Source organism: Diceros bicornis, chromosome 2 (genome assembly GCF_020826845.1).
Source record: "Diceros bicornis minor isolate mBicDic1 chromosome 2, mDicBic1.mat.cur, whole genome shotgun sequence".
NCBI lineage: Eukaryota > Metazoa > Chordata > Mammalia > Perissodactyla > Rhinocerotidae > Diceros > Diceros bicornis.
Window position 1 is genome coordinate 78,211,399 of NC_080741.1, and position 13,898 is coordinate 78,225,296.

The 13,898-nt window shown below is 37.1% G+C and overlaps 1 protein-coding gene and 1 long non-coding RNA gene across 3 annotated transcripts in view; one reads left to right on the top strand and one right to left on the bottom strand.

Annotated features, from left to right (window-relative positions):
* LOC131418988 (uncharacterized) overlaps window positions 1–10,584 on the top strand; it is a 36,860-nt gene extending 26,276 nt beyond the window's left edge. The window contains exons 2-3 of one of the 2 annotated variants that reach the window (XR_009223122.1): window positions 4,397–4,601; window positions 7,963–10,584. This is a non-coding gene — a long non-coding RNA (uncharacterized LOC131418988). The remainder of the gene's footprint in view (window positions 1–4,396; window positions 4,602–7,962) is intronic. The other variant, XR_009223123.1, reaches the window with a different exon arrangement.
* The window catches only part of CNTN6 (contactin 6), a 293,984-nt gene that overhangs the window by 173,244 nt on the left and 106,842 nt on the right, over window positions 1–13,898 (bottom strand). The gene's annotated exons all lie outside the window — the stretch shown is intronic.

Here is a 13,898-nt window from a genome sequence, read left to right on the forward strand (position 1 = left end):
AAAATTCTCTTCATTTTTACATTGTTTTATTTTTACTTTTGTTAAACAAAAATAAAATTCAATCCTGTGATTGAATTTTAAAAGTAGTTAAAAGTAGTATTTACGGTATGATCCCGTTTTTGTAAAAGTATTATTCTCTTTCTATGCATTTATCTATCTACACATTAGTCTACCTTCTCTGTATTTATATGCATAGAAAGATGGCTGTGATTTTACCAAACCTCAATAATTCTTATTTTGAGGGAGAGTTTCATTTGGAATAAAGTTTTTCATTTTCTTTGCATAATTTTTCATAGTTTGAATGTTTAATGTGCATTACATTAAAGAAAACAATTGATATTTTTTAATGAAGGAAAGAGACTGGAAGCAAATATAGTGAGATGATAATCTAATTTTTGATGGTAGAATATGAATGGCTTTTCTGTTCTTTTTTGTCGATCTCTATAACTTTAAAATTTCTAACCACCTTCCCCCCTAAAAAAAAACCTGGCTGAAATAATGCATATTAAGTACCTAGCATGGTGCCATGCCCAAAATAGGCACACAACAAATGTTAATTTATTTACCTTCCTTTACCTTCACCAAGAGAAAAGTGATGTTCAAACTTCATATAATCTAAATTTGGGGTATAATTGACTTAATAATATCCTACATTTGGGACAGAGATATGTGGTTTTCAAAGGACCTTTACATACACCAATTAACAAATTAAATCCCTGTGACTTGTGAGACACACATTTCCATTTCCATTTGGTAGACAAAGAATTTAAGACCAATAAAACCGGGCGTTTTCTAACAAACTTTGGTTCGTTTTGAAAGCCACAAAAACTTGGTCTTGGTGAATTATCATCTTATTTACCTTATTTATTCATTGATATTTGTTATCAAGTTTTTAAGAGCTTGAATCCATACCAGTACAAGTCTAGCTTGTCAGCTGATTATTTGGTCTCTTTTGGTAAATTGTTAGAATTTTTCATACTGTAATGAACTGATCGAATAATAGTAGACTTTTGTCTCTTTGTCTATACTGTCAGAAAGCAAGGGTTATCTTAGTTTTCTGTATAAGAACAGCTAAAAACATGTGACAATATGATACCAAAAACAAGAAATCAAAATGGTTTTTCAAGTACTTTTACTTTAAGAATGTACTAGAGGTTCATTAAAGTGTTGGTATTTTGAGTTACTTGAAAAATAAGCGATTAAGGGCCAGCCTGGTGGCATAGTGGTTAAGTTCGCATGCTGCACTTCAGCAGCCCAGAGTTCGCAGGTTCAGATCCTGGGTGCAGACCTACACATCACTCATCAAGCCATGCTGTGGTGGCATCCCACATACAAAATAGAGGAAGATTGACACAAATGCTAGCTCAGTGACAATCTTCCTCAAGCAAAAAGAGGAAGATTGGCAATGGATGTTAGCTCGGGGCCAATCTTCCTCACCAAAAAGAAAAGAAGTGATTAAATAATTGGGTATTGAAAATGTCTACTACTTTAAAATCATCTGTGATTATAATACTACTCTATTAAAAATGTTTTACTTGGCAGTAAAGCAAGAACTTTGCAATAGAAGAACACTGAAAAATAAATATTTTTAAATGACAATTAAAAGAAAATCATACAATGTTATTGAAAATGCATTTTTTTCCTCTTTTATCTTCAATGGAATTGAAAAAAAATTTTAATCCTATGATCTGACTTCAATGTTGGATCAAACCTGCCACCATCTAAAGTCTAAAGTTCGTTGTCATCCCCAGAATGTTGAGAGCTTTTGATTATACCTAACACAGTCACATTTTGGCATTTCTAAACAGTCCTTAAACTTCTTCATGGAGAATCACTGCTTAATCCATTGGAGTGGGCTCTTAAAGTCATGTTGGATTTACTTTACCGCATTCCTCTGGCCATGCTGACTGGCCCAAAGGTGACTATGCCCTGCAGGGCTGCTGCGTTTCTCTCTCCTGGGAATGAAAAATAATATTAAGAGATGCTACTCTCTGATGGTTACTTGAATGGAGATGTGGTTTTTCAGGTATATTAGAGCATCCATCTTCCATAAAACTCATGAAGAATTAGAGACTACTAGTCTATACAAAGACAGAGATGGAGACAGACAGACAGATAGGCAGACAGGCAGTAGAATGATGGAGAGAAAGAATCACTGAGTAAAGAGTGGCTTTATTCCCCAAGCTTTTTTTTTTTTTTTTACATTTTAATTTTTATTTATTTATTTTCCCCCCAAAGCCCCAGTAGATAGTTGTATGTCACAGTTGCACACCCTTCTAGTTGCTGTATGTGGGTCGCGGCCTCAGCACGGCCGGAGAAGCCGTGCGTCGGTGCGCGCCCGGGATCTGAACCCGGGCCGCCAGCAGCGGAGCGTGTGCACTTAACCACTAAGACATGGGGCCAGCCCTCCCTAAGCTTTTTGATCCTTGGTTCCAGTTCCCAGTGAGACCTGTGTCTGGGTTACATGAGCTATCAACTGTGCAATCTGTTTCTTGCAACTGAGAGAGCCTTGAGAAAGACAGATTCAAATAAACAATATAGAGAGACCAGTGTTCTGCCTCTTTTCTACTCTCCAGAACTACCAAAGTGCAGACAACCTGGGCAGGCAACCATTTGTTTTCAGGAGAAGTTATTAGGGGCAAACTCAGCACATTAGAAGGCACATATCTAAAAGAACACAGAATTAAAAGGCATACTACCCATGGTTTTATCTGAATCTCATTGTTTGGGCTTGGGCAAATTTCACGTTTCAAGACGTGAAAGGTTCTCCAAGGTCACACCCAGATAGAAAGTTCCTGGGATCTCTCTTCGTTTTGCAATCCTGTCCTTCCCAATATGTTTCCCGACCCAGGCTTCTGACACACCCAAAATGTCTTCTACTGCAGAGGTTCAACTTCTAAAATCATTTTCCAATTCATTAAAAGCAGGACAAAACAAAAAGAAGTAAAGTTTGATGCTTTGCTTGGTTTTATCAAAGAGGAAACTAAAACCAGGGTGTGTAACCAGTGCGGTCCCACAGGGCTTGGCTCTTAGTAAGGCCCTGCACGTCCGATTAAACGCTCCGCAGTCACTACCTTAACATTCTTAATATAGTTACCCCTGAATTTGTGCTTGGTAAGTGAGGTCTGATGAGTCTGATGAGCCCTGAGTGCTTGGAGCCTTGGCTAACACGTGGCCTTTGACTCCTAACCTCCTGCTGCCTCATGCCCCTCCTGGCCTCCCCTCCTCCCCTCTGCTCAGCAATGCCTGCAGCTCTCACTCCAGGATAGGGCCCAGGGGCAGCACATGCAGCATCAGGGTCTGCCATTAACATCCCATGGTGTCTCAGGGCGGCGCATGGAGGTGGCCCTCCCTGTCCAAATGTGACAGCACTAGAGCACATTCAGCAGAGGCCCGCCTGGTGTGGGTGAGCCTCTTGTTCACTCTTGCTCTGGGTACCTGGCGTGTCCTAGCACAGACTGCAATGCCTTTGAGGTTTGTCCATCTGCTGTAAGTTGGGGCTAGGGCCTTTGGCACAACATGTGGGTCAAGCAGCTGGTGATGGGCAGAACCCAGTGGCCAGTAGGGCAGCAGTAGGCCATGTTGGCACCGAGTGGTGGAGGGAGGCCCCAGGGCCTGGAGAGTCTGCCTCACCTAGCAAGTATCCCAGTGCGCAAGAGAGAGTGACATTAAATAGCAAATAAAAAACACCATACCAGACCAAGAGAGATACCATGGAAGAAAGGAGAAGTTTCATATTTTAGTACTATTAACAAAAATTCTTTCCTGCTTTTTGAAGAAGGGGTCCCACAGTTTCAGTTTGCACTGCCCTGCAAATTATGTGGCTGATTTTGGCTAAAGCTTACAGAAGTTAAATGAGTTGCTCAAAGTCACACTGCTAATGATATTCCAGAGCTGGTATTCAAACCCAGGTTTGACATCAAGTCCAGGGTTGCACACACTACAGTATATCCATTGAGTTCTGCATACTTCCAGAACTAAAAAAGCTCTACCCTCTCTGGCTTTACTTTTCTTCTATTAGTACTAAGCCTCTGCCTTAGTTTCCAAAAAAGTTCTTTAGCCTGTCGAACCTACCCTAGACTAAGGTCAATCATGTCTTCCCTGGAATTCAGCTTCTAAAAAAAGAAGATCTCTTAATCTCTCTCTGTCTTGCTCTGTCTCTCTCTCTCTCTCTCTCTCTGTCTCTCACAGGCTCACAAGTTTAGCTGTCCAACAAACAGGTGGAAATACTGGCTCAGTAGTGAGGGCTGGGGTGGAGAGAGACTGATTTTTGGAATCATCAGCCTTTAAATTTTAATGAAAAGAGAATTTTATTCTAGTAATGGTTTAATGATAATACATTCTACAGATACGTTTGAAATTATTTCAAAGGTGTAGCTTTCCATGTTCATTGCAGCATTCTTTACAATAGCCAAGACATGGAAACAGCCTAAGCATCCACTGATGGATGAATGGATGAAGAAAATGTGGTATCTATATGCAATGAAATATTATTCAGACATAAATAAGAAGGAAATTCTGCCATTTGTGACAACATGGATGAATCTTGAGGGCATTATGCTAAGCGAAGTAAGTCAGGCGGAGAAAGACAAATACTCTTTGTAAGTATTCAAAGATCTCACTTATATGTGGAATCTAAAAAAAAAAAAAAACCACTCATAGAAACAGAGAGTAGATTGGTGCCGGGGGAGGAGTGGGGAGGGATGGGGGTGGGAGAAACAGGCGAATGCGGTCAAAGGGTACAAACTTTCAGTTATAATATGAATAAGTTGTTGGGGATATGAAGTACAGCATGGTGACTATAATTAACAATACTATATTATATATTTGAAAGCTGATACGACAGTAAATTTTAAAAGTTCTCACCACAAAAATATTGCAACTTTATGAAGTGATGGATATGTTAACTAACCTTACGTGATAATCATTTTGCAATATATACATATTGCAAATCATTACATTGTACACCTTAAACTTACACCGTGTTGTATGTCAATTATCTCAATAAAGCTGGAAAAAAAAAGTGTGGGTTCAAAATAGCTTTAACTCTAAACGTTAGTTAGATTCAAGCCATACTTTGAAATTGGCCATTCCTTTTACAACTTGGATAATCAGTGACTCCTTATTCAAGCAAACATCAAAGATCTGAAAAGGAGGAGTTTATCAGTTACCTGACAATGGCCGTACTTGTATTTCTTTCACGCAATAGACATTTGAAAAGACAGTTCTTAATTGAGAAGCTACTTTGAACATAATGGAATCATTCTGATTATTTTTATGTATATTACTCTAGCAGAACGAACTTGTGATATACACCTGGTTTAACATTGGAGATCTGCAGTATTTCAGTCCAATCAGATATCTATGGTGACCTAGAGATTTGCAGGTTAAGCATTAAACCTGCCTGAAAAGTATACGACATATTAGAAGTGGCACACAGACCGTAAAGTAAATCATAATAAGAAGTGTTCGTTACCATACCTTTCACATTCTGTTGATCTCTTCAGTTTAAAGCCAAACTAAAATAAAATTCTACATCATCGTTTAGTTAGATATTGCCAGCAAACAGTGATAAAGTCCAACACAAGTAAATTAAACCAACTTGTATTAGCTCTGATTATGTATTGAACCTGCTTTATGCACTGACAATGCAAAAATAAATAAATGAATTGCACTCAAGAAGCTTATGATTAAATAAGAGCAATTTTGGCACATAGTAAGTACCAGGGACAAAGTTGAACTTGTACATGGATTATTTTATTTTATCCTTCTAAGAACCCTGTCAAGTAGATTCTAATATTCCCAATTTAAGGGTGAAGAAATTTTGATTTCGAGAACTTAAGTAACTTGCTCAGTATCAAACAGCTAGAGAGTAGTGGAATCCAATTTTGAATCAAGGCAATCTGACTCCAGAACCCATACTCTCAGTCATTATGATATATATTCCGGAAAGGGAAGCCAACATAAACACAATTAGCTAACTGCAATGTTACAGGATAAGTATTATTCCAAAAACATATATATAATTTTAAGGGAGTCCAGAGAAGGAAGTAATTAATTCTACCTAAACTTTACAGAAGAGTGACAAAAGATGCAATATTGAGCTGTGTGTAACAGAATGAGAATGCCTTTGAAAGGGAAGGGTATAGTAAGGAAATTCTAAAAAGAAAAGCTTAAATAAAGATATGAAAATATCTGTCATTCAAAAAATATAACTAGTCTGGAAAGTTTTAGGAGAGTAATGAAATATAAGAAGAGATGTAGATTTAGAATGGTTTTGAAGGACCCTAAATGACATGACAGGGGTTTGAACATGATGTGAAAACAGTTAGAAAACATGGAAGTGTTTTCAATTTTAAGCAGAAGTATGACACGCTTAGATTTACGACTCACTGGAGGAAGGGAAAGGAAGAGAAACCACAGATCAGGGAGATTATTTATCAAACATTTGAAAGCACTGAGATAATTGGGGCACTGTCAGTAGGGATGAAGAGAATAAGAACAATCTGAGAGCGATTTTGAAGTGTTTAGAAGCAATACCAACTGAATAATATAACTGATTTGATATGAGAGATGAGAGAAAGAGAGCAGTAACGATCACTCTGAGCTAGCTAGTATGGATGCATGCAAGAATGTATGTATGTCAAAGTCCTTAACTACTAAAGGAAGAAGGAGAAGAGGAAAGATGAGGGGCAGTGAGGATGAAAGGAGACGAGAAAGTAGATACAAGTTTAATCTATTTTTCATTCATTTCTTGAACAAATATTTATTTGTGGGTTTAAGTGCAAAAACTATCTTCAAGTCTGAAAATATAGCAGTGAAAAAAACTGCTAACATTGCTGCTCTGACGGAGCTTGTAATTCTAACTGGAGGAGGCATAACATAAATCAACAAATAAACACTTGGTGCATGAGATGGTTTTAAGTGTTATGGAGAAAAATAAAGGGTAAGAGAGCTAGAAATTCTGGGTTGAGGTGAGTGGTTATATATTATAAAAGGTGATGAAGGAAGATTACTGGTCTGGTAACGTCTGAACGGGATCTAAAGAAAGTGAATAATAAGACATACATCAAGAAGAAATTCTAGAGTTAGGAACAGCAAGTACAAAGCCCCTGAGGGCTTCTATTAGACATCCTACTAAAAATATCAAAGGTGCCATTCAATACATGAGTCTATGAGTCTGGAGTTCTGGAGAGTGCATGTATTTGAGAGTCATTAGAATGAATGTACATATAGCAAAGAAGAGGTCCAAAAGCTAAGCCTTAAGTCATGTCAATGTTTAAAGATCAGAATGGTGAGGAGGAACAAGTAAAGAGACTGAGGAAGAATGGCCAATGTTGTAGGAGGTATCCTAAGAGAGTGATGACCTATAATTTAAAATTAGAGAAGTATTTCAAACAAGAGGGAATCGTCAGCTTTGCCAAATAGGGATGGTAGGCCAAAGAGATGAAGGAAAAATACACCAGTGGATTTAGCAACGTAGAGATCACTGAGGACTTAGCAAGAGTGCTTGAGCGGAATATGGCTCCTGAATGGAGTGTGGTCAAGGAGCAATGTGAAGAGAGGAGTTGGAGATGGTAAATATGAAAAAAATTGTAGGGAGTTTTTTCATAAAGGGATCCAGAGAATTTGGGTGGTATTAGAGAAACACGCAGCGTCAAGAGAGTATTTTGTTGAGATGAGCTAGGACAGCATATGTGCGTGCTTCTGGACATGACTCAGTAGAGTGAGAACATAATGATGCAGGACAGAGAGAAGATAATACTACGAGGAATGACCCTGAGGAGGGGACACAGGAGGGATCTAGTTCACTGGGTAGTAACTGGCCTTAGAAGGAAAGGTTTCTTCCACAGTAACAAGACGGAAGGCAGAGTAAATAGAGACAGGTAGAAAATATACCGATACATGTGGGATTGAAAGCATATTAAAATTATCTTTATTTATTTTTTTTTACTTTCTTAGGGAAAAGGAAGGAATATCATAGGCTGAGACAGAGAATGGGAGAAGAAGGATGGGAAGCTTGAGAAGAGATGACAATGTGTAAAATGATCATCAGGAGAATGAAAAAGTGAATATTCAAGAGATATGTGACAGGACATATGAGGAAAATTTTTGAAAGATTTCAAAATGGACATAAAAAGATTACCGGCATCCTGTCCAGTGCATATTTTTTTGGGTTAATTTTGCCTTTCCATGTCTTTTATCTATTTTACCTCAATGTAAGGAAGAGAAAACTGTTAAGAATGCAAGTGATTCTTAATCATTGAAATGCAGAAGAATTGTGTCCAGTGAATTGCAATTGGTGTTTCCCTTGTGGATGAACCAGGGTTTGGTTTGGTTTGGTTTTGTAACAGCTTTCTTGAGATATAATTCACATACCATGCAATTTACCCACGATAAACACATTTTGCATCTATTTATGAATTCATTTACCATTCCCTATTGCCTATGCATGTGCAGTCCTTTGAATTCCACCTTTGAACAAGTTGCAACATTTTAGGGGTTCCCACCGTATTAATTAATTTGTTAAACAAAATCTTTCAGGTGGGTTCATTTATATTTGTTTGAGATTCGCGATTTTGCTATTTAAAAAATACTATTAAAACATGTTAAATTTGAATTGCCAGAAGGACGCATAGATGTAGAACCCGTAGCTAGTTATAAGCAGGAGTTGGCTGGCGAGAGAGGCAGAATTGGATGGCATTGCTTTGTAAAAGGTAGTAGCAGCATGGAATTGAATGAAAAGAAAACTGAAGATGGAAGACCGAGGATCTTCAACATCTATTGGAATGGACAAAAGAGAGAAAATAGCCAAAATATTTTAAGGAAAATCTATATGAAAAGCTGAGACTATTTTACCAGGATCATTGTATTAGTTTTCTATTACTACCATAACAAATTACCTCCAATTTAGTGGCATAAAACTACACAAATTTATTATCTTATAGTTCTGTGGGTTAGAATTGCAAAATGGATCTCACTGAGCTAAAATCAAGCTATTGGTAGAGCTGTATCCCCTTCTTGAGGCTTTAGAGTAGAATCCTTTTCCAGCTTCTAGAGGCTGCCTGCATTCCTTGGCTCATGGACCCCTTTCTCTGTCTTCAAAGCCAGCAATAGTACATTGAGTCCTTCTCACATCAAATTACTCTGACTATTTTTCCATAGTCACATTTCCCTCTGCTTCTCTTCTTGTCTCTCTTTCTTCTACTTTTAAGGACCCTTGTAATTACATCAGTTTCATCCACATAATCCAGGGTAATCTCCCCATTAGGATCAGCTGATTAGCAACCTTAACTCCATCTGCAAATTTAATTCTCTTCTACCATGTAATCTAACATATTCACATGTTCCAGGGATTAGGACATGGACATCTTTGGGGCTATTATTCTGCCAATCACACCTGTCATATGGGATGCCAAGAAAGGAGAGTTTTTAATAGAGGACATAGTTCAGATTGTCACATGTTAGAGAGTAATAATGAAAAAGAAGAACAACAAAGCACTAGTGTTGGTCATCAGGGAGTCTTTGTTTCTTCTTTAGAAAAAATTTCATTATCAAAGTCAAGATGGATTGAGACACATAGGACAAGTTGAAGGTAAATTGAAGACTGAAGGAAAACTATGACGTGGTATATAGAGTACACTCCAAAGAAGTCAGATGGCAAAGAGAAAGAGAGTGGTAAGCAGAAATAACAGCAGGGCCTAGAGAAGTTGTTGGTATGTGTGCATTTCACTTTTGATTATTTATATTTTTAGAACCAAAGGGACAAGCCTATTTGTAGGCTGGTGCTCAGGGGCCAACTGAAAAGCAAACTCAGATTCTCTCTTTTGAATTTCTGGGTCTTTGACCTTATTACTTCCCCAATTTAGAGCATTTCAGCATTAACCTTTGAAAAGAACAGCATGTTGTCAAGCACACAAAGCACCTAAAAGCACTTTCCTAAAATGTTCCCGAGTGAAGATGTTAGAAAACGTCACAAAACCTGTTATTATCATTGAGGTGTGAGTGTGGCTCCATTGGTTGCTCTCTGAGATGAGACTGTATCTGCCTGAAATGGCATTGATTCCATGTATATACCAATAACAAACCAAAAGGAGAAAAAACATTTGGAAAAAGAAAATAAATAACTGAGAAAAGCACTCTAAAAATCTATGAATAGCAAACACGTATATGGACCCCAAATGTACATTATTTGATAATAACAGACATACTGTGGTAACACAGTGTCACAACTAAGCATGCTGATCCATCAATCAGGCTTCATGCTTATTGCCAATAAGAATATCTTAATGAAATCAATAGGTTTGGGGTTAAATGTCACCCAAGTGGCCTCCTTTGGAAGGCTAAGACCGTACCTTATTTCCACATATGTCGTCTATGCCTTTCTGCTTTCTCAAGTTGAATTCTCTCTCTCATTCCAGTCACGTACTTCTCCTGCCCTCTCTGCCATGCAAAAATGCCACCAAATTTATCAGAAAAGATTTGCCCTTTGTGAAACTAGCCTGATTAAGTTTTATCAGCTCATATCTCTCTGGATGTTTGGTAACCTCATTCCTTATTACTGTCTCAGAGATCTTGCCTACAGCCAAGGGCAGATCTGCTCATTTATAATTTCTTGTTTTTTTCTCACAGATTGTGGTGAGGTACTTTTGTTTTTGTTTTGTCTCTATCTCCCCGTAACTGTGAAACAATTTTGCTAAAGTTTCCTCATTTTGGTTTAAAACATTTATTTAGAAATAGATTTATATTTTTTCCAATTTATTACAATGAAAGTTTCTTATAAATTAAAATAATTGATCAATGAAAACCTCTCATGCATCTGCTGTACTTGCCAGTGTGATCTTTCTTATCAAGAAATACTTCTCACCATATTAGAGTGGATGAGCACTTATTCTCTCTTATTTCTCTCTTGCTACATCAGTTTAAACTTCATAAACACCATAATTACACTAGACGAAACTCGAATATGAAATAAGAAAATGAAACAGCATCCCCTGATTCATTATGCTATATTGTCTTCCTCCCAATATAAAGATTAAATGACAAGGATAGTTTACAGAGATGACAAACATGAGTTCAATTTTTTTCAGACTCATAATCAACAAAAGATTTTTTTTTTCTATTATGAGTGGGGAAACTGGTAGATCCCCTGTGTGAGAGAAGCCCTTGACATTTTCTGTTTATTCTTTCAAGGTTCGGCCAGTTCTGAATTTGGGTTCCTGTTTTTTCTCACTTCAGTGTTTGAACATAAACAATTTCTCCTGTGATGCTACATTAACCTTGTAAACATTTTACAAAGATGAGTATGCCTCAGGCTTTCCTTCCTCCTCCTTCCTACTCTTTCTTCACATTCTTTATCAACCTGCTTCCGTGTTCTTCCCCAGAGGGGAAGAGTTAGACAAGAGAAATATGTGACACATCTCATTGGCCTGGACTGGTATGGGCATGTGAAAATTTCATTCACTCAATCAGTATTTTTTTAATTTTAAGGTTATTATTTTATGCCATTATATAAATAATAGATGCTCATTATGGAATATTTGCAAGGCTCAGAAATATAAAGATAAAAATATAACCAATTTTGCTACCACAAAATAACTGCTATTAAAATATTGGTACCTATAATTCCAGGATTTTTTTCTAAACTATGTGGTCAAGTTTTATTCTCTACTGTTATTCACTTAAAAATATAAGCATTCTCCTTGCTATTAATTGGCACTTGTGAAATTTTATTTTTAATTTTATATCTAACTATAAATTTTGAAAATTTTATAATAATTCATCATGTGACTGGTACATCTAAATGAAATATAAATGTTTATATTGTTCCATATTTTGGTTCTCTAATATAAATAATGCAATAATAAATGCCTTTCCTATATTTAAGATTATTTCCTTATGTTGGGGAAGAAGGAGAATCCTCCCTCTTTCCCCACCCCTCCCACCCTTTCCCTTAAGGTGCTTATGGCTTGTCAAATAATTAAAAAGGCAAGTTAGCAGGAGAAAATAAAACAAAGTTTAATAATATGTATACATGGGAGAAACTCGGGAAAAACTGAGCAACTCAACAAATGCTATCTTCAGCTAAAGACAAAGGAGGATGTTGGGGGTGGGGGGAGTCAGCTGTGGGAGATTACCAGAAAAGCACAGTAAAGAAGAGTAAGGTTATTACGCAGATTTAAGTCCTTGCCCTCTGCACTGATGAGAGTTTCTAGAGATAAGGTCGTTCTCCCTTCTTCCTGGTACAGAGAGGGAGATACATTTACAAATGGAGATTTTCCTTATAAATGTAAATGTCTCTTACAAAGGGTAACTTCTACTTTTACTTGGTTTTCAGAGCTTTGATAGGAGTGGGCTTAGCAAAGACCCTCCCAGTATCTCCATACCCAGAGTTATCAATGGTGATGGCCTGTCCTGAGGACAGGCCTTCTATCTTAAATTCTTTTAGGCAGTTGGTTGGGGAGGAGGTCAAAGTTTCTTTCAGGGTCTTTTGTTCTGGGAAATAATCAAAGTAAAGAGATATATTTTGAGGTGGCTGATTCTGATCCCCCACACTTAGCATAATTTTCTGGAATTAGAATTAATGGATCTAAGAGAATTAATTTTGGGGGTGTTCTGATGATTATCGTTAATTTTCATCTAATTGGATCTTGTGAAGTCCAGAAATGCTTTTCAGTACAAATTTTATTCCAGCTGGAATTTGAAAGATGATGGTGATGATATTTTTGACAATTTACCAACTGTTACATGTACTAACTTCATTATCTTATTTGTCTTAACACAACTCTATGATGAAAATGCTAATTCTACTCCATTTTACACAGGGTAGAATTTGAAACTACTCAGTCTAGCATTGGAAGCCATGATCTTAACAACCCAAGAATATAGGAATTAGAGATGAAGAAATTTTGCAGAAAGAGGATAGAGTAAGTAAATGCAAGTGCCCTGATTTGGGAAAGATCAGGGAGCATTTAGAGAACTGTAGTAATCCTTCCTAAGGAAAGAGTTGACAAGAGAAATGGGGCTAGAAAGATAGAATCAAGAAGTTCCTTTAGCCATATTAAAGAATGAAGAACTAATCTTGAGGGCTTTGGGAATCACATTTTCAATTTGAAAAACGTGTCCAAATTCTGCATGCAACTGTGCCTAGCAAGCAATAGCGGCCAGTCTTGCATTTAAGGAGCTTAACAGGGAGTCAAGATATGAAGCACTCTCCAGACAAGAAGGCACTAGACTTAGGACAATACTACTTTTTTCTTTATTTGCTTATCAGACCCCAAAGGGTCCAAGTGCCTCTGGCTTCTTCTGATGCCCTGACCTTGGTTGTTTCTTCTGCGCCTTTGGAGGTATCTCGAGTGTTCCATCACCAAGTGTCACATATACTGTGAGACTCAGTTCACATAGTGCTGACTGGATGCAGCTTCACAAGGGGCTGAATTTAAAATATATGCTAGGTTTCTTATTTTCTAGACAAAGAAATGAAAACAAAATTCTATTTAACTCTTCATCTATAAAAATGTAGACATTCATCTTAACTTTCCATGCTGATTCCAAAGCTAAGCAGACATCAGGTTAAAGTTAGCAAATATTTCTATTGTATGTTGGCTGTTACCTATTTTATTATTTTTTTTATGTTTTTCTTTCGGTGGTAGCATGGGAGAAGCTGACTGTTTTATAAACTTCTCACAAACACCAATAATTCACAAGTGCCAAGTACTTTTGCTGACAAAAGCACAAAACCTCAACATTAATCTCAAACCAAAAAGGGCTAATCAAGCTATACTTCTTCTCATTCCTCATTACCCTGATCCTAAGCCTACTTCTACTTAATAAATGATAATAGAAAAAATAGAAAATAAGAATAATGGAGAATTCACTTTTGACCCATGAGCTACCTT